General features: G+C 28.6%; 1 pseudogene; it reads right to left on the bottom strand.

The window, feature by feature from the left end:
• Positions 1–290: 290 nt before the first annotated feature.
• On the bottom strand, positions 291–2650 carry LOC113004097 (annotated as a pseudogene).
• Positions 2651–20828: the final 18178 nt, after the last annotated feature.

Genomic DNA, 20828 nt, shown 5'->3' with positions numbered 1-20828 from the left:
ATAGGTATGTATGAACTGTGATAAATATAAAGATAATTATAGAATATGCAAGCGTTTATTAGTCAATGTATGCTAAATATTTATGTCAACTGGTTAAAAATATCCAGCAATAATTTACTTATTTTATTACAAAATGAATTTAAATAAATAACTCGTATTTAAAATGTAAAAATGTGTTTATATTCTTTCCTTTTTTTTTATTTACAACTTATTTTTAATTGAAGAATCAATTTGTACAATTTGAGCTATTACAAATTTTTTGTTAGCATTTCTACACAGGCAAACATTTTTTTTCGACATTTAATAAAAATGAAAAGTGTGTTTATCTTAAATTATCTATATATTAGAAAATAAGTAATATTATTAAATTGTTTTATCCAATATTTTCATTTTCTGATTAATTTTAAATTTACGTTACGCTTTGTATAATCTTATCTCTCAAATCTTTCTGCTATTAAACGGTCTTGAATGCGTCGTGCAATAGCAAAAGGTCCACGATCATTATCTGGATTAATGTCACCATCATTATAATTTTCATACATATGATCATCATGATCAAATTTGTCGACTATATCGTTAAATATTCCATGAGCAGTCCGCATATTATGAAGAACTGCACAAGCGTTGACAATTCTTTCAGCGAAACCAGGCTCATACTGCAAAACTCTATGTCGAGAAAAACATCTCCAGGTAGACTTCAGTACACCAAAAAGCCATTCGACACAATTTCTAGCGCTACACAACGCTTCGTTATACATGAAACGTGGAGTTCCTTCTGGTTCTCAAGGCAAAGGAGTTAACAGCCACTGTTCCAAAGGATAACCTGAATCACCTGTATAAACAATATATGATACATTTATTTTAGCTTTATTTAAAGTTAAGTAATGCAATTTACATTGCAATAAAACAAAATTAAAGAATTCATACAATAAACGATACATGATATAATGATTATAGAGATATAATGATTATATATAATGATTAATAGAGTATGTGATCACTATATGAATAGCACAAAAATTAAAAAGTGTCATTTGCTGGCTGAAGCGGACTGCTAAATAGTAATATTTATTATATAAATTGTTAAATACAATTTTCAGTTCTGTAAACTGCGTGCCAATATGATTTGTGTGACTATATCCGCAGTCATAAAGTGACGCTAGAAATAATATCAATTAAAATAATAATTTATTAAATAATTCAATTAAAGTTAATTTAATATTTATAGCGTCAGTTTATGAATGTGATTTTAGTCCAACAAATTATATCGGCACAGTTTACAGAAACTGAAAATTGTATTTAAAAAATTATATAAAGATATAAGCACTGAAATCCATTTTGACACACAATAAATTGTATTTTTTAATTCTTGTGATGTATATAAGTCATACATCAACAATGAAAGCTTTCTACAGCAATAACTTATAACATAAAAATTAAAATACAATTACCAATGAGATATGTTCGCCGTTCACCGCGATTATATGCGCGTTCCATAATACGTCGTGCAGCAGAAGCACTCTATATGTATGCATCGTGTCGTGCTCCGGGATATCTTGCATTCACATTTAATATTTTTACATTCGGATCACATATCTAAAGGATTAACATTAAATATAATTACTTATTAAAATATAAGATATGATGTTGTATAAGTTAATGTTTTTTAGATATTTACCAGTTGTACATTCAGTGAATGATATCCGTGATTATTTATGTAGGCTTCTTCATGCTCTTTCGGAGCAAGAATTGCAATGTGAGTACAGTCAATCGCTCCGATAGCCCCTTCAAACGGCTGACGTGCATTTTGAAATTGTATTCTTGCTAATTGCTTCTTTGCTGGAGTTATAGGAAATTGTACCTACTGTCTAAAAATCAAATCGTTGATTGCATCTGTCACTTTGTGGATACATTTGCTAATCGATGTTTGGCTCATAGAAATGCCCCACTGCTCACCCACAGGATGTTGGAAACAACCAGTCGCATAAAATCGTACTGATGACAATATCTACAAAATATACATATATTAATAGCTTGAGCAGGAGGTGGAAATAACAGATTTTAATTTGGGCTTCGTATATATATTAATATTATAAATAACCTTAAAAACAATAAACATGATTGTCATGATGAAACAAAAAAAAGGGTGATTTTCTTACTTGCTTTTCTGCAGATAACCCGGTAATCCTTGTTTGCTGAAGTCGAGGTTCTAACGCATCCATTAAATAAAAAATCTGGTGTTAGGCGGAACAGCTCTTTAAATTCGTTGTTCGTCAAATCGAACGGATTTTCCATTGTTCCTAATAGTCGTCGTTTGTTCTAAGCGTTGGACACGTTCTTTTAGTAATTGTAAGTCTACAGCAAGATAATCAAGCGCCATCTTATAACAAAAAAAATTATTTTATTAGGAAAACTAAAAGTTTAAACTAACAACACAAATTCATTGTTATTCATCTAAAGTTGAAGTTAAGTTTTTATATTATATTTATTCAGTTTGAAATACATAGCCGACTATTGCATATATACTTAAAAAATTATTAAAAAAAGGAAAGTATTAACTTAGGAAAAGTTCTTATTTCCTAAGTTAATATTTAAATTAAATATAATGAGATTAACTTCATTTTAATAGTATTTTAATAGTATTTTAAAGTTCAAAATAGAATATATACATACTTATTAAAAACACAAGTTAAACATGCAAAGAACAAAAGTCATCATTAATCATCATTAATGTATTACCTTTGGTCGTTCTAAATAAATTAAAATTCTTAATAGAATTTCAACTTCTTACGCTGCCCTATGGATTTCCAATTTTTAAAAGAATTAAAGTCACCGAATTAAAAACCATCGGAATTTAATGATTCAAATTATCGAGAATTGTCGATATCTCCTAGTTACAGAATAATCTTTTGCGATAATCATCGACATCGATAGTTAACGATAGCGATATTCGTCGTTAAGGAGTTAGAGAATCCCGCTACTGAACTATCTGGACTACAAGTCAGAGTCTAATGAGCTACTGTCGTTGATAAGTTCCATAACACAATCCGTAATCAATGCGGTGTCCATTCTGATTTCTAAAAATTAAATTTTTTAAATAAAATATGCTTAAAAATAAAATTTACAGAGAATTAAAGCACCTAAAATCATCTTTAAATTTAAATAAACCTCATACATAAAATATTTTAAATATACATGTATTAATTGCTTATTATTAAAATTTAATAATTTCAATAAAAATATAATCTTTTATATAATCTAAAAATTTGATTACATTCTAATTATTCCAATATAAACTTATATAAAAAACATTTTCTTTACTTACACACAAACAGTTTTTAATCAATTTGATTAAAATTTTGCTCAGATTTTTTATTCGCAGATGTCTGACTAATCCAATTCAAGCAGTCTATGCAGGCATCCGTTCGGTTAATTCAAGTCACGTGATTAGCAGGTGAAAGAAAAGTAGTGGCTGCGCTAACAAATAAACAAATACACACGTCTACTTAGCACATAAATGACTACCAAACGTTCGACAAAGTCATGAATAGGCAATAGCCAAATATTTGGCGAATATTCGACATGAATGAAAACGATGAGATAAAAAGAAATAGACTGCTCCCCTCTAATTCAGAGAAACTTGTTTTTTTGCATCATAATTTTCCACTTTTTAATTTTAATTACAATATATAATTTTATAATTGAAAAATAAAAGTTAATAGATATTTAATTTAATACAATGGTTTCTATAAAAAAATTATTCTTAAACATTTATTGTTAAAAATATTTAAACTTTTATTTTTAGATAAAAAAAATGTGTATATTTAAATTAATGGCAATTATTTAGCTTTATAAAAAATTTATTAAAATCTTGTAATTTGCAATCTTATTTGATAGATATAATAAGTTTAAATTTGTATTTTTTATAATTAATACTACGTGTTTAGTTTAAAACTGTATTAAGTAAATACATATATTATATAACAAACTATGCTTTACATAATTTAGTTTTATTAGATATAAAAACAAATAATTAAAGTATTTTAGCATAAAATGTACCTGCGGCTGAGGTGATAAATCTGTTTCCCGAATTTCTTTCTTTTTTTTTATTTTGAAAATTATTCGGTGGTCGAATTAATGGCTTTAATATTTGATATTCGGTCTAATAGTAAAAATATTGTTGAATGGGCAGAATACCGAGTAGTTGCCAAATATTAGTCGCATCTTTATTGTGTAATAATTGACAAGCATAATTGACAATTAGAGAAATAAAAAAAGAGGAAGAAAGGGATGACATTAAGAGAGGTAAAATAAATTGTAAGTACAAGCACTTATTATTATAAAAATACTTACCTATTAAAGATTGTAAATGCTGATCAACATCAATTTGATTGCTATCTCTCAATTTAAAAAAGTTATAGGTGACATCCATATTAGAATTTATGTTGATCGGACTTATCATTTCTCCTTGGGCAGATAATTCCTTTGATTGCATTATAAGTTGATAAGTAATTCTCTTCATTTACACAGTACTAACATTCAACACTGTTTGAATAACATCCGGATCGGTAATGATCAGAGTAGGTTTAAGAAATGCGTAGATCCCAAAAGCGCGACTTGCTTTACGTGGTCAGCAATTACATCTTGTATGTACCTGTAAGTTACTTAAAATTAATTCAGAATGTTTGGTACTGTTGTATATGTTCTTTATATTTATTACAAGTATGTGCTATTTAATTTATAGTAAAAAAAAAAATCTTTTATGTCAAACACGTTGTGATAATTAGAAACTTGACAACTCTCGTGATTGGCAAATTGTTCATTTAAGGTACAAAAAATATACCTTTTAAATATATCTTTTATATCTAGGCAATCTTTTATTTGAGCTTTGTTCTCTACAAATCTAAATTTTTTTTCAATTTTTTGCTGCATTCCTTTATAATGACAAAAGATTGTTTTATTTTTTCTGAATTAAAATATGGTGTTATTTTCCGACGTATATTACGCTATTTTTGGCCACTCATTGAAAATAAATGAGTCGACATAGGATCGACTTTTTCCTCGCAGAATACTCCACGATCTTGGAAACACTCAGATTCCTTTATCAACATTATTTGAATAACATCTGGATCGGTAATGATCAGAATAGATTTAAAAAATGCGTATATCCCAAAACTGCGACAAGCTTTATATTTTAAGTATATTAGGGGGGACCCAAAAAAAACCGGACTGACTGTATGGTGGGTGGAATTTCGGAGGTACCGCGTTCTCCCGCTGGGGGCGTATACTGCTGACATTCTGCTGTCAACCTGCGACGCATCGCTGCCCTAAAAGATTCCGTTCCGTTCGCGTAAATTTTTTCGTGATAATTGTTTTGCGTGCTCGTCGTTTTTTGCGATGGCTGATTTTCGTGAACAGCGTGCTGCCATCAAATTTTGATTTTTGCTTGGGAAAAGTGGCACAGAAGAGATCTGATTTGTGGGCGACAGGTGACTGGTTTTTCCACCATGACAATGCTCCTGCTCACACAGCGTTGTCAGTACGCCAATTTTTGACAAAAAATGATATGACCTCCTTACCCTATCCTCCGTATTCACCCGACTTGGTTCCCTGTGACTTTTTTTATTCCCCCGAATAAAAAAATACCTGAGAGGAAAGCGTTTAGTTGACATTGATGATGTGAAGAAAAAAACGACGGAGGTGCTGTCAGGCATCACAGAAGATGAATTTAAAAAATGTTTTGATCAGTGGAATAAAAAATTGGACAAGTGCATTAACATTAATGGAGAGTACTTCGAAGAAAATTAGAGGTTTTTTTGTATATAAAACGAATAAAAAAATTTTAATAGAATCAGTCCGGTTTTTTTGGGTCCCCCTCGTACATTAAGCAAAACTTCACCTGTTGACTAATCTTTTATTAGTTTATTTATGGCGCGTCTTTTTAAAGATACAATAATGTTGTAATAATTAATAAATCAACGATCTTATAAAAATCAGGAGTATTTTGCATACTTATAAAAGTACGTATTTGCATTACTTATAAAATTTAAAAGTGATTAATGTTAAAAGTTGAAGGTTAATTAAAGATTGTAGTTATTATTTGACGTTATTGACATAATTTAGCCTATGTATTACACAATTAAATAGTTGCCGAATATTCGCTGTATCTCTACTGTGTAATAATTGTTAAGCTAGAGCAATGAGAGAAATAAATAGAGGGGTAAAACAAATTGCAATTACAATAATTTATTATTATAGATACGTATTGACAATTTGCCAATCACAAGAACTGTCAACTTAACAATTGGCATAAAAGATTTTCTTTCTTTGTCATAAATTAAATAGCATATACTTGTAATAATAAACGTAGAGAACATACACAACATTCACAAACGTCGCAATTAATTTTGTTAATATTGCGAATTAATATTTTTATCTGAAACATATCAATTAACATTTTCGTAAAATTTTATAATGAAAAACATAATTTGCAGTATTATCTTATTTTTAATGGACTTCTATGTAACTGTTCTACTATACAAGACAATCACTTTGCTTGTAGTGTGTATTTAATGTTAAAGTTTAAATATTTTAAATTAATATTACGTTAATTTTGTGATATTCGATAACTCAACATTAATTTAAAATTGTAACGACACATTGAAGATGATCCCAAAAAAGTGGAGTTAAAACATTTTTATTTTTTGGTTTAATTGTACATAAATAATATCAGCATAAACACCTAGCTCATCTTATATATTTTTTAATTTGTTTTTAATAAAAATATATAACAGAAGAGAAAAGATTAATATTGCACTTATTTTCATTGTATTGTATGTATAACTTTGTTTATAATCATTATTTTATATTGAAACATAAATGATTATATTTGTCAAAGTGTTGCGTAACATGTTCTAGACTCAACGTAATGAAATATTTATTACTTAGGACGTGATTTATAAAAATGTAACACATTGCATAATCGGTGAAAAAAAGTGGTGGCTAGCCTAAAAATAATTTTTTATGAATTAGTTTAGTTTAAGAGGATGCTATAGTGACCGAAGAACTTCCTCGACGTCGGCATTGCAGATTATTTTTCGAGGGAGACCAGGCTATCGCTCTTTGTCCAACGCATAAATCTGTCTTTGTTTTTCGATTATTTCGCCATCTGCGAAAAGACTTATCAACTACAGCCACTGCTCTTCTTGCCATCGTTTACGTGCGCTAAGCGAAATTTGGACACGTACAGCTGTTCACCTATTAAACTTTTTTGTTAGGTTGTTGACTGAAACGATACACAGTCAGTGTTGTGTGTTAGAGTTTTCTGAAGTTCGCCCTGGTCTCATTTTATACATACGAGCTGCAGAACGTCAGTAAATAACAAAAATTAACCTTGGTTGACAGATCCACGAGTCGAAAATAAATGAATTTTTAACTTTTTGATCGATTTTCTCATAAAATTTACCAGAGCAGACTTTGTTTTGGTGCGTACTTTTATTTTGCAAAAGGATTTTGTGATCTGTAAAGCCAATTCAAAAATTAATGAACACTGTAATGGTCGGTAATTTCCGTCAGTATAGCATCCTCTTAAGGCTTCTCTCAACTCGCCGCGGCTATATTGAAGTCGTGACGTCAAAAGCGTGTAATTGCTTGGAATGACACGTAATTTTGTCCGACGTGCCATTTGTAAATAAAGACAATATTAATTTGGATAAAACAGATTAATCAGATAGCTTTAAAATACTTGTAAAAATAGGAAAAGACTATCCCTTTTTCGCCTAACAGTCATTAAATAGTCGTAAAAAACACGTAAAGTGACGCCTATTCAGATAGAAAAACACACGGATAGCTATTGAAAGGAGTGAAAAATGTGCTCTTATGTAGAGTGATGTGGGGAAAGGGGGACGGGTATTTGTTTGCCTCCATAGAAGTGTCAAAAAATTGAATTTTTGAACAATTAATGATTGTTTTCACTAAAGGGCAAAAGAAACTAACTTTCTATCAATGCGGATTTTCAAAGTTTTGATTTTAAGTTGTATTTTTAGCTATTTTTTCAAAAACAAAAAATTGCTTTTGAAAAATGGTGGGGTAAAGTGGGACACCAAAGAAATTCAGTCGAAACAGCCATAAAACTAACCTTAAAATCAACTTCGACTTCTATGTTTATTCAATATTTCTAAACAATAAATAATTGAAAATAGAGCAATAAAATCTTTTTCTCTTTTTATAATGGCTAGCATTTAAACTTATAATTCTTTAATGGTTCGCAGTTACTGTCACATTATAGTAATATTTAAGAAGATGCTATAGTGACCGAAGAACTTTCTCGACGTCGGCATTGCAGATTATTTTTCGAGGGAGACCAGGCTATCGCTCTTTGTCCAACGCATAGATCTGTCTTTGTTTTTCGATTATTTTGCCATCTGCGAAAAGACCTATCAACTACAGTCACTACTTTGCTTGCCATTGTTTACGTGCGCTAAGCGAAATTTGTACACATACAGCTGTTTACATGTTCAACTTTTGTTAGGCTTTTGACTGGTATGACACACAGTCAGTGTTGTTCGTTAGAGTTTTCTAAAGTGCGGCCTGGTCTCATTTCATACATACGAGCTACAGAACGTTAGTAAATGACAAAAGTTAACCTCGGTTGACAGATCCACGAACCGAAAATAAATAAATTTTTAACTTTTTGTTCGATTTTCTCGTAAAATTTACCAGCCCGCACTTTGTTTTGGTGCGTACTTTTATTTATTTTACTATAGCATCCTCTTAAGAGGATGCTATACTAACGGAAATTACCGACCATTACAGTGTTCATTAATTTTTGAATTGGCTTTACAGATCACAAAATCCTTTTGCAAAATAAAAGTACGCACCAAAACAAAGTCTGCTCTGGTAAATTTTATGAGAAAATCGATCAAAAAGTTAAAAATTCATTTATTTTCGACTCGTGGATCTGTCAACCAAGGTTAAATTTTGTTATTTACTGACGTTCTGTAGCTCGTATGTATAAAATGAGACCAGGGCGAACTTCAGAAAACTCTAACACTGACTGTGTATCGTTTCAGTCAACAACCTAACAAAAAAGTTTAATAGGTGAACAGCTGTACGTGTCCAAATTTCGCTTAGCGCACGTAAACGACAATGGCAAGAAGAGCAGTGGCTATAGTTGATAGGTCTTTTCGCAGATGGCGAAATAATCGAAAAACAAAGAAAGATCTATGCGTTGGACAAAGAGCGATAGCCTGGTCCTCCCTCGAAAAATAATCTGCAATGCCGACGTCGAGGAAGTTCTTCGGTCACTATAGCATCCTCTTAATATTAAATTTTCTCCGTGTATAAGTAATAATATTTAAAATAATTAATAAAATCACTTGATTTGCACTAATTCTTCAAGACAACATGAAAACCCTACAATGTTAATTTGCACGCATTCATTACCGAAACTAGATTAAGTTTCTACAACATTTTCTTTTTTTATTTAAAAAAATAATAGAAAAACGATAACTGCGCATAACTTTTCTTTGTTAAACACTTAAAAAACTTGTTTAAACCACGAGTGTTATGAACACAAGAAAAACTTTATGAAAATGACTCTTAAGATCAGTTTCGTATAGCAACAAAATGTTTGTACACAAGTTCCAATGGTTAATTGAAACTGTCATGATAAGCAACAGATGACAATTTTTCGTTTTGCTCTAAATTCACTACTGCATAGAAATATCACTTTACTTCACGTCCCATTTTACCTCACATCACCCTATAAAAATCAAAGAACCTTTACTCAAAGTCCATTTTTACAAATTTGGTAAATACGAAACAAATCATATTTTTACAATGAAACACATAATAGCAAAATGATATGAACGACAACATCTCATCGTCAATTTGTTACGTTTCACGCCTATTGGTTCTAATTTTGTCCATGACGGAATATTGAAAGGGGGCTTCTGCGCAGAATCTAAAATATATGATAAAACACATCAGTTTTCAACACCTTGAGTTAATAAAAAATACCTCATATTGGCCTTGTTACATAAGAATATTTTTTAATAAGAATGATGACATAATTTTTTTTTGAAAGTATGACTCTTTAGCTTTAAAATGCTGTATTGTAAAGTCCTTAAAAGTTTTTTGTTGCAAAGGTATGATTTTTTTTAAGTGAATTTTTAGACACCCAAAAATACCTCATATTTTTCTTGTTACATAATTATACTTTTTAAAAAGAATGACAATGCCATAATGTTTTTTTTTCAGTATGATTCTCTAGCTTTAAAACGCTGCATTTTAAGATCCTTAAAACTTTTTTATTGCGAGGATACAATTTTTTAAAGAAAAAGTGGCTTTTTGAACAATTCTTCATTTTTGCCTAATGGTTTTTTTTATCACTTCACAACAAATCATTTTTTGGTAATGCCATTTGTACAGTCACACTTCTGAGATTCTAAACTTTTATTTAAACAAAATTTGTTAAAAAATATTAATTGGAACCAAAGTTATAGCTTCTCAAAGTTGAAAAAGTTTTTCAGACTCAAAAATGTGTTTAAGTATTTTACGTGATCAGTATGTTTATGGATTAATATTAAACAACAGGCATAAAATAATTTCTTCAATGTTTACAAACATCGCTCTTTAGAGTAACAAGCAAAGAAATATCTCAATATGAATATTTTGTTTAAAAAACCACATTAACAAAATCCCATGTTTATTATTTAACTCCGCATAATTCAATAAAAAATTAAATAATAAAAAAATATTCGGGTGTACATACATTCGTAAAATAATATGTGTAATTAAGTGTTAAAATATACTTTGAAAAAGTTTAGAAGTGCTTAAAAGTTGAAAAGTAAAATAAAAATTATAATAATTGTTAGTTATTGTGTATTGGCATATTAACATTAAAAAGCGGCGAGCTACTAATTGAATAATTCCATAAACAATTGTTAGAATTTGTCATCTAATAACGGAGATAATGCAGAGTAGCCGTAATGTCTAGAGTAACCGCAATATCCTCTTCGCTACTATTTAAAATTACAATTATTACAAGATCTCATGTTATAATTTCGACAATGCCTTACTTGTCAAACCTTTGGAATTCATTTTTACTTTGACAAAAATACATAAAAAGTTTATATATTTTTTATCATTAATTATAAGTATTTAAACTTTAATATAAAATAAACCTTGCAAGCAAAGTGAGCGTTTTATACATAAAATAGTCACATCAAAATAAAATAATACTGTAAATTTATTCTTAATCATAAAATTTTGCGAAAACAATGTTAATTGTTATATTTCAGATAAAAATATTAATCCGCAATATTAACAAAATTAATTGGGATATTTGTGAATGTTGTGTACGTTCTTTACGTTTATTATTACATGTGCTATTTAATTTATGGCGGAAAAGGAAAATCTTTTACGTAAAATTCATTGTGCCAATTGGTAATTTGACAACTCTCGTGATTGGCAAATTGGTAATAGGTAAGTATTTTTAGAGTAATAAATGCTTGTACTTGCAATTTATCTTACCTCTATTTCTTTCTTTCTCTCTCTTTCCTTCCTTACAATACCGTATATTAAAGCCATTAATTGGCTATTATACAGAATAATTTTAAAAGTAAAAAAAAAAAATAAAATAGAATTTGGGAAATAGTAGATTTATTACCTTAGCCGTAGATGCATTTTATGCTACAATACTTTAAAAAATTTTTATAGCTAATAAAATTAAATTATGTAAAGCACAGTTTGTTATATAATGTCTACATTTATTTAGCACAGTTTAAACCAAAAAAGTAGTATTAATTAAAAAAAAACAAATTTAAACTTATCATCCAAATCAAGTAAAATTGCAAATTGCAAGATTTTAACAAATTTTTTTATGAAACAAAATAATCGCTACTAATTCAAATATATTTTTTCATCTGTGAATAAAAATTTAAATCCTTTTAACAATTAATGCTTAAGAATAACAATTTTGTTTTAAATAGAAACAATAGTATTCAAATGAGATATCTATTAACTTTTATTTTTTGATTATAAAATTAATCATATATTGGAATTAAAATTAAAAAGCGGTAAATTATGATAAAAAAAACGAGTTTTTTTTTAATTAAAGGGAAGAAGTCTATTTCTTTTTTCTTTGTAGTTTTTATCTGTGCCAAATATTCGCCAAATATTCAGTTATTCGATTCATGATTTTGTCGAATGCTCGGTATTTGGTTTAAGGCCGAATATACTATTCGTCGCATCTCTAACACAATTTAAATTATGTCAATGACATCAGATAATAATTATAATCTTTATATATAAATAATAATTATAATAATTAATTTTCTTTTGTTATCTATGTTAGTTTTACTTTTATTATTTGTGATTAGTTTTATGATAGAATATAGTCACCATATACATAGCTACTAAAATTTTTCTCATAAGTACACAGATTGGACAATATATTTCAATTAAATCACATTAATCTTTTTTGAAAATTGGTTGATGTTTAGATAAAATTCATAAATTTTTAGTATAAGGATGTATAAAAATAACTAAGGATTATGTACACATGCAAATTTTACATTAATTATCCTTACATTTTATGAATACACAAAATATTCCTAATGTTTATGAGATCAATGATTTATTAGTTATCGGTACGTTATTGTATCTTTCGTATATAAAAAGACGCGTAGTAATAAAAAATTTGGCAACAGGTGAAGTTTTTCCTAATGTATACTTAAAACCTTAGAACATACTCGTATAGACATGGAAGGAGAATGCCTATTGTTCTCGAAAAAAAATATGTCCAGAGGAAGTGAGAAAAAAAATCATAGTTGCCTCTCTCTCTTGTGAGTAACTGCTCAACAGTGCGCATGTATAGCTTATGTTTGCTTGGCCGGTTTTATGCATGAAAATAGGTTAGGATTTTTTAAGGTTCCAAAGTTGTTAAACGTACTTTTTTGCAAACTGTCAAAAGTTAAACAATGGGTTTATATTGCATTTTATGTGGTAAAAAAGACAAAAGTATCTACATATATCTACATCTACAGATACGATGCTTGTAAGCGTTAATTTGGCGCGCATGCGCATTTTCGAGCAGTTACTCACAAGAGAGAGGCAACTATGATTTTTTTTCTCACTTCCTCCGGACACATTTTAGTCTTCTATTCTGCTTCCATGTCTACATGTTCTAAGCTTAAAAGTCTTAAAATATAAAGTTTGTCGCAATTTTGGAATATATGCATTTTTCAAACCTACTATGATCATTACCGATCCACATATTATTCAAACAGTGTTGATAAAGGAATGTGAGTGTTTCCAAGATCGCGGAGTATTCTGCGATGAAAAAGTCGATCCTATGTCGACGCATCTATTTTCAATGAGTGGCCAAAAATAGCGTAATATACGTCAGAAAATAACACCATATTTTAATTTAGGAAAAATAAAACAATCTTTTGTCATTATAAAGAAATGCAGCAAAAAATTGGAAAAAAATTTAGGTTTGTAGAAAACAAAGCTCAAATAAAAGATTGCCTAGATATAAAAGATATATTTAAAAGGTATATTTTATGTACATTAAATGAACGATTTGCCAATCACGAGAGTTGTCAAATTTCTAATTGTTACAATGTGTTTGACATAAAAGATTTTCCTTTTTTACTATAAATTAAATAGCACATACTTTTAATAAATATAGAGAACATATACAACAGTGAAAAACATCCTAATTAATTTTAAGTAACTTACAGGAAACGATGACACTATGTGTTGTATGTTGCCAGAGAGAATTCTCTAACTAAACTGTAAATGAGAACAACACTTCTGGGAGAGATTAGTACCAGGCGGGCTGGGTTGCCCCTCCAGTTCCCCTCAGGAGCGTGTTGTAAGCGCACGGATCTTAGTAAACATGTATATATATTTTGTTCGTTTATAATAATTATAAAGTTTATTTTGTTTAAAAACTACATTATAATTGTAAATTTATAATATAATTGTATAATATATGATATTTTATTTATTGAAATATTTATTTTTATATTAAAAGTGTACTGTAATTTTTTTTTACAACTACTGATAAGGTTTTTTGGCAGTATTTTCTTACCCTTGAAATAAATGTTGGTATCCTTAATCATTTCTATGAAATGAAATATTTTGTTATAATTATATAACATGTCTTAACACAACCATTAAGTATAATGTCATTACAGGCCAGCGTCCGCTTATCACGGGCGTCTTATCACGGGTGACATGATTGAAGAGATTGTTTTCTTTACGCTCTAGATTGGGCAATTCGGTTCTTAAGTCAATTTTTAGTAACATTGTCAATCGATAGAATATATTTAAATATATTTGTAACTTTTTTATTTTTGCAATCTACTCTTTATTTATAAAGTTATAGCAATTTTAAAACACAGTCGAGCGTCTGATCATTTGAACGCTCCGGAATTGCTCGAGATTATCCGAACTCGAAAATGACGTCACGATGTTGTTGCCGAAATCATAGTATGTATGCACATAGTACTTAGTACAGCTGTATGCTCAATTTTTATTTAATTTGAACTGCTGTATTGTTATTACAACAAATAAACATGAATTATCGATGGTGTTTTGTGTTCTTGTGCAAAAATATTACGAAAAGTGCACCCGCTAAAGTATTTGTGACAGTACTACGCGAAGAAGTAATAAGGTAGTTGTGGTTTCGATTAGTTCGACGTCCGCATGAATCAATAAAATCGAATTATTTTTGTTATGATGATCATTTTGTTGTAAATATTCAATATCAAACCATTATTTCCATTAGTATCTATATTTCTAAAGTTTTGAGTCTAGGTTATAAGAATAGTATCTAAGAATAATATGTTGTACAAATAATTCTTTAGTTGATATTTTCTAACTAAATAATTACATGGAAAATTATATTTGTTTCTCTTCAATGGGTGAGCCTATAAAAATGAAATCTGGAGTTATGCCACATATTTTTTCCTGTCAACTCGATAGAGAACGAACTGCAAATTATTCCTTTCATCTTACTGATAATGAGATACGAAAGAGGTTACTGATATTTTGGCTGCAGGATACTCTTCGTTTGATGTTAGAAATAAATGAACTTACATTGCAGTTTTTGCATTACCTAACTTCAGCAGCGTTGAATTTGTCATTTTCTTTAATAAACTCACAAACCATAAATACGTCTATTTTAAACAAATTTGTTAAATCAGCTTTAATAAAACCTGATTCTAAAATATTTGCCATATTTGAAACTACTTTTTGTTTATAATTTAATAATAATAATTGTGCGAAACTATCACACAGAAGGCTCGAAGCGCGCGGAAAAGGAACAACATTGTGACGTCACGCCAATAACGATGCGTTTTCATCCATTTGAATTTCTATGAATATTTGAACTTTATTATTAAAAAAATATAAACAAATTAACTGATTTTATTTTAATAAATCGTTATCATAGTACTTATATTTTGATAAAACAATTAATTTTTCAATTCAAAAATTTATTTACGAACCCAATTGACACCTCGACAACGCCTTTCTTATTTTGAAATAGAATATTTACGTCTCGGCAGTAATGACATGTATAGATTCAAGAGTTACGTAAGGAAATGATCCAAAGTGCATGCGCCAGTAGCGTAGTTATGCATATTTCTATACTAATTTAATAAACACATTAATTGAATTGTATAAATACAGTATCAAAGATGAAATTTCTAACTAATTTTTAAATTAGTTTTATGTTAGTTCTTTTGTTGTTAGTTGATGAGCTGGCGTTAGATAGTGAAGGTGTAAAATGTGTGAGTAATAATTTTTTGTAATCCAAGTCTCCTTATCTGCAAAATGTTGAAAAGAACAAATATTCTAGTCGAATCATATAGACCAGTAAGTAAATGTTTAACTTATATTAATTACATATTATTTTTTAAACAAGAAATTAATGTCTTACAACACTGTAATTGTTGTTATTCTTCAGTGTAATGTCGTTTTATTTTGTAGTAAATGTTTTTCTCGATGTCTGCGTTTTCGTGTTAGACACAGACTGTCTTCAAAATGTTTTTGTCATCTTATGCGAGAAAAACTTATGCATTCAATTTTCATTGAGGACATTTTTCTCTATCTCTTATAGTTTTGACGATACACGCTTCGAAAGAAAAAACCCAATTTTCTTCAAAGGGGTGTTTCACCCTTAAAAGTGTATTAGGGTACGTGTAAAAAAATACGTGTCCCTTTTTTAATCTGTGCAACATATTAAAGGCACGTCGAAATCGGAGGGAGTCACTTCCGTAGCGCACGAATGCGCGGACGGCTGCGCGTACCGTGCGTATAGAAAGATTTTTAATTATTTTTGGAAAATGGAAATGTCGTATCGTAATTTTATCATATACCGTTAAATTTGTAATAAAATAAGCTTTATTTTGCTTATAAAAAAAATAAAAGTTTTGAAAAAAATAGGTAAGTGGTGGGAAAAAGTATTAAAAAGAATTAAAAAAAAATTTTTTTTTCCGCTGTTATAAATTACTCTTTAAGCCATTCAACTTTTATTTAAAACATTTTTTTCTATCTCTTATAGTTTCGATGGTATACGCTTTGAAAGAAAAAAACCGATTTTTTTCAAAGGAGTGTTTCACCCCCTTAAAGTTAGTATGGGCACGTATAAAAAAATACGTGTCCCTTATTTTTATCTGTATTACAACATATTAAAAACTCGTTTTAATCTGAAGTGGACATTTCTGTTAGTTTTCTTGTAAGACATAAGAGCGACTTATGACAGTGTACTTTATGCATTGAAGATGACTCAATATAATAGTCGAAACTTTTGGGTTCATGTAATATCACAATTATTATAACTAATAAAATCTTGCATGTACATATACCCAGCGCGGCTTAAATATTATTTTGCTCTATTCAATCATTTGTTATATAACATATACTTTTTTACAATTATTATCATACTATTCCTTTTTTAAATAAATATTTATATTTTATTCTATTTATTTTAAATTAATTTTTTATCTGTATTATAAAAAATATAAAAATTAAGATTTATGTTTATTGAGACCTCTGCGCTTCACAACACGTTCCTGAAGACTGGAGGTAGCCTGACCCGTCTGGCAGCACGATTAACTGAAAGAGTAGTACAAGCTGCATTGTTAATGTGTCTAAAAATAGATAAGTAGAATAACACATCTGCATGGGAATGTGCGACTAAACATATGCGTAGCTGTATTCACAAAACAGAGATAAGATAAGACAGCCTATTATGGTCTATGGATCGGTTACGACGGTTCCTAATACCAAATAATAATTTTTAAATTTTACAATCTCCAACTTATTCAAACTGCGCGTCGCATATTCGTCGGATTTAAAACACAGCTTTAGAATCTTTTTCGGGGAGGAGGCTCTTATATGTGCTTCTATTGACACAAAAAGAGTATTAATAAAAGTTAAAAAGTTAATAATATTAATAAAAACTAAGTAAATTCAAATTTGATTCAATGCAATCGTAAGTAATATATATTCAACAGCAGTCAACGGATATAATAGGTACACTATTAAATTTTTTGGCTTACTGATATCAAATAATTTTAATAAATACCATCAAAAGATATAATATTACGTAAAACAAGTCGCGTAGAAAAAGTGTTATGTAGATGAAGGGAATTATTTAATTAACTTATAGTTCGGATGAATTATCTGCTCAGTGAGAAATAAAAAGTCTGATCGATATAGATTCTAATATCGACGGCGTCTATAATTTTTTCAAATTGAGAAATAGCAATTAGATTGACGTCGATTAGCATTTACAATCTTTGATAGATTTAATTAAGAGGATTAGGCAGTCAAATTGCTTAAAAATAAAGCTCTTCTTTATGAGTCTATTATAAATAAGAAATAAAAACACATCCAGATTTACCTTCTTACACAATGTATATTGCTAGCATGTAGATAAAAAAAATTAGTATTATATATATATATATATATATATATATAAAATAGCATGACAAAGGACGATCATATAAGATTTTGAAGAAATGTGTTCTTACTGTTGTAGCGATACAGAATTTAAAAAGTGAGATAGTAACATTTTTTTTGTGGGATGTTGTTCGTCTTTGTAGTTTTAGGCCAAACCTAAAAAAGTAGAAATTGCAACAAAATTATTAAAATGACGATTGAAAAGCAGCGATTTTTGCAAAATAATAACTTTTTGTTGCAAAAAACGCAAATTTTTAGTTTTCTTTAAGGAAAAACTCAAATTTTATAATATATCAGAGGTTTAGTTGGTAATAACACACGTTTTATATATCCCAAAATTTTTTCAAATCGATCTCAACCTCCATCTGTTCGTAATCAGGACAACAAACTACGTTGTGGAAGATTTTTCTGTTTATTTTACGATAAAGGTATCATACACGCATGGTAGGAATAAGCGATTAAACTTATGCATTGCTACATTCACAAAAAACAAGATGAGAGAGCCTATTATCAATCGGTTACAGCGGATCTTAATGTCGAATATTAAATTTTAAATTTTACATTCTTCAACTTATTCAATCTGCGCACCGCATATTCGTCGGAGTTGAAACACAGTGAAGGCAGAATATGTAATATTAATATTTTAGAATTTTTTCCAAGGAGAAGTTTCTAATACATGCTTCTTTTTACACAAAAACAGTATTAATAAAAGTTAAGAAATTAATAATATTGATATAAGTTAAGTAAATTTGAATTTGATTCGTTGTATAAACCGTAAATAATATATTCAACAGTAGTTAATCGATATAATAGATACACTGAAATTAAATTTTTTGGCTGATTGATTGAATAATTTTAATAAATACTATAAAAAGATATAATTCTTGATCACGTAAAACAAGTTGCGTTAAATTGTTATTACAATGTAAAATAATAAATTACCGAGTAAGGCCAATGAGACGAGCAAAAATATTTTAGATATTCGTATAAACGTAAATTTATTAATAACTTTGATACAAATATTTTGACTTTATGAAGTCTTCTTCAGTGTGTTTATAACACTAAACTGTAAGTTTTAATTATTTGTATGAAAAAATCTTTTCATTTCCACGCTTTCTAAAGAAAAACGCTCATAAATATATTTTTCTCTTAAGTCTTGATGATCAAGAATCGAATAAATTGCACGAGTTGTATGACAAGAAGCGAATGTCGTCAAACTTTTGGACACGATTTGTTTCGCAGATTGGGAAACGATGAAACAATTTAGGAAATTATTGACTATGTAGATCATGGACTTTAATTGTCGGATTTATACTTAAACTTCATGTCAAACTTCATGATAAACTTCATATCAAAAGAGTTATTTGCTTTAGTAATGTGTAAATGTAAGAGTGTAAACACACTCAAAAAGACTCCGTAGAATCGAAATGTTTGTGTTGAAGGCTCGTCTCCTTGGCCTTATTCGGTAATTTGTAAATCTTATACAAGTTATTCAGATTAATGTAAAAAAATGAAATAAAATGTAATAAAATGAAATAATTTTGAATTGTAATTCCAAATGTTAGTTTTGTATGAGTAATATATTTAAAAAATGATAAAATAGTAAAGGCTCGTATAATTATATAGTTTTTGTAAAATATAATAGGAGTTTCCAACACATAGCTAGCGTGGCATTATTTGGTAGATATACATTATCATAATTTACAGTAATATTAAAATGTCCGTGAAAACACATCACAATAATATTATTGTGATATTATACAATATTTCTCTGATGTTTATGTAATATTTATATAATATTGTAAGGAATTAAATAAATAATTTTAATAATTTTTTTCATTTTTATTGTTCTTCTTAATGCTATTTAAAAAACTGTTACATGTAATAATAGACACAGAAAAAAATAACGCATTATATCAATATTATTTTTTATAATAATATAATATTAAACATAATATAATATTAAACATAAAAAAATAACATTGATATAATTAGTTAATTCAATAAGTAATATTGTTAAGAATTAAAAAGTTATAAACTGTTTACCAATATAAGTGTGAGTTTTTTCGAACATTACAGTATAAAGGATAAACTAATTGTAAGTAAATATCTTAACTAATAAAGTAAATTAATTCATTTATTTTCTCCTTTATTTCCTGAAAAGGCAAATGCGTCAGCCTTTCCTTTCTGCAACGTTTTGTTTTTCACATTTTAGGGAGCTAAATATGTTTCTTATAATCTTCACAATTTGCTACATTTAACGTCTAATATAAAACAATTTGGTGCTCTAGATCTTTTTAACGTATTCTAATTTAAAAGTTATATTTTTTATTTAAAAAAACTAGTTCTCGAAAAGGAGATAAACCACTTCAACAAATTGCTAAAAGACTTTATGAAATAAATTTTTGTGTTAGTTGTTCTGAAGTACGTAATAAAAAATTTCTTGAGAAAAATCATAATAGTGGTCCATTAGATAATAAATGTAATTATAATAAAAAGTATAAAATATGCAATTTAAATTTATTTTAATTGAATTGTGAAGACAAAACAAATAATTACGTTTTGTTGAAAGACAATACTGTTGTTTGTGTTTACAATATTCCTAAGAGTTAAAATCTATACACATAGGAAGAAAACTGATACCTGATATCATGGAGGACCTGGAGAGAGCGAGACGATCGAGCGTTAACCGCGATGGCCTATAAACCGGAAGCAAAATTTTGGCCGGGAAATTTTGAAATGTTCATGGAAATAGGCGTTCTGTCGGGCACAGTTCGCCTTACAACTACAAAAGGTTAAATAATAAAACTAACAATGTTAATTTATCTAATTTAATCAAGACAGAA

The sequence above is a fragment of the Solenopsis invicta genome, chromosome 5 (assembly GCF_016802725.1).
Source record: "Solenopsis invicta isolate M01_SB chromosome 5, UNIL_Sinv_3.0, whole genome shotgun sequence".
Taxonomy (NCBI): Eukaryota; Metazoa; Arthropoda; class Insecta; order Hymenoptera; family Formicidae; genus Solenopsis; species Solenopsis invicta.
This window is presented reverse-complemented; position numbering and strand designations above follow the sequence as displayed.